The following is a 1,548-nucleotide window of genomic DNA, read 5'->3' on the forward strand; positions in this document are numbered from 1 at the left end:
TGGTTGGACTCAGGCATTCCTTGGAGTGATTCAACTTGTAGATAAAGCAGCCAGGAAAATGGAAACACCTCCCCACCCCTCAGCAAATGACGTCTGGGAGGCTAAGCCTGACAGGGACCCCTGTAACATGCTTCTGGAGAGACGTAGGTGCTTCTGCCGTGTGGTCACCCAGTTTGTTGACCACATAAGGGCACTTGGCCCAGGGCCCAGAAGTTGAGGGGGGTGAAAATCCTGCCCATACTCCAACCAGCCATATCCAAAGGTCTCCCAGGGACACTGTGGGGCCATTATGGACAGACACGGGAAAATTGTAAAAGCCCAGTATATATGGAATTACCTTTGAGATCCTAGGTCTATGTTGGTTTTGCTTGCTAATAAGACCGGAGACACATGTCGTGAGAGGCATGGAAGATGGCGCGAATCACTAATCATCTGCGTGTGTATTTCCTCCAAGGGGCATCTTCCGGTCTGTGCTGAGTAAGAGATGCTCAACAGAGAGAGACACTCAGGTAACTCTGAGGAGGATAAAGTCCCGTGGCTGGAGAGGCAGGGGGAACAGACCTGACGCTGTCCTCCCCGTTTTCTAGGAGGGCTTTTTCAGGACATGGCGGCCACTGTGGCTCAGGGACATGTACAGACCTCTCGGTGCCACCCGCATGAAAAACATGGCACAGAAGCTGCACGACAGAGATTCCTCTGATGAGTATGTGACTCGGGAGGATTTGGTCTATAAGGAGGTTCGAGAGAGTTGAACTGATCCTTTCAAGAGTCAAAGCCTTGGCATTCTTCTTCATTCCCCAGGGAGCACGGCGAAGCCGCAACAGGGAAGGCTCAGGACAGGAATGATTCCCCTGCTGACGAGCTGCACTACGAGAGCGAGACCACACGCGAGACCACCACCGACTGACCCCGTCCGGCCGCGGGTCACCTACAAAAAGAATATTTTTTTTATATGGCATCTCAGCTTGGTGTGTGAAATACTTACTTTTCTCACAGTAGCATGTAGAAGTTGATAACCAATTCTAGCCATGGGTAAGGAGTTGAAATGTAAACAGCTGAAGATTTACATGCAGATGACGGGACCCTGGACCAGGACCAGGGACCAGGGACCAGGAACCAGGAGAGAGGCAGCAGCCAGAGCCCCTCAGGGCAGGCGGTGCTTCCAGGAGGCCCAGCGCAGGCAGAGAAGGGCCAGCGGGCGTCTCTCCCTCCTTTCCGGGTACAGTCAGTCTCTGGGAACCAGAAACCTGTCGGCAGGGGGCTTAGGCTCTGAAGTCAATGAACAGGTTCCTCTCGGGCCCTCGACCCTGGCTCACCAAACACCAGTTACTCACGATGCACCTGACCCGCTGCCTGGAGACAATGGTGTGTCCCTGGCCCCTCTGGAAGGTCACTGGGGTTTCCAGAACATGTGGTCGCCGGGCCCACCTCCACTGCCGGGCCAAGGCCTGTCTCTTCCCACGCACTCCAACTCAGGCACAAAATGCGTCGCTGGAAGTGGGGGTTCTTCACCCATACAAGCTATGGGATAATTCACATTGGGTGTTC

The 1,548-nt window shown here is 54.1% G+C and overlaps 1 long non-coding RNA gene across 1 annotated transcript; it reads left to right on the top strand.

The window, feature by feature from the left end:
• Nucleotides 1-478: 478 nt before the first annotated feature.
• On the top strand, nt 479-963 carry LOC115281408. Its single transcript, XR_003904287.1, has 3 exons — nt 479-509; nt 588-703; nt 802-963. It is a non-coding gene; the product is annotated as an uncharacterized LOC115281408 (long non-coding RNA).
• Nucleotides 964-1,548: the final 585 nt, after the last annotated feature.

This window comes from Suricata suricatta, chromosome 17 (genome assembly GCF_006229205.1).
Source record: "Suricata suricatta isolate VVHF042 chromosome 17, meerkat_22Aug2017_6uvM2_HiC, whole genome shotgun sequence".
NCBI lineage: Eukaryota > Metazoa > Chordata > Mammalia > Carnivora > Herpestidae > Suricata > Suricata suricatta.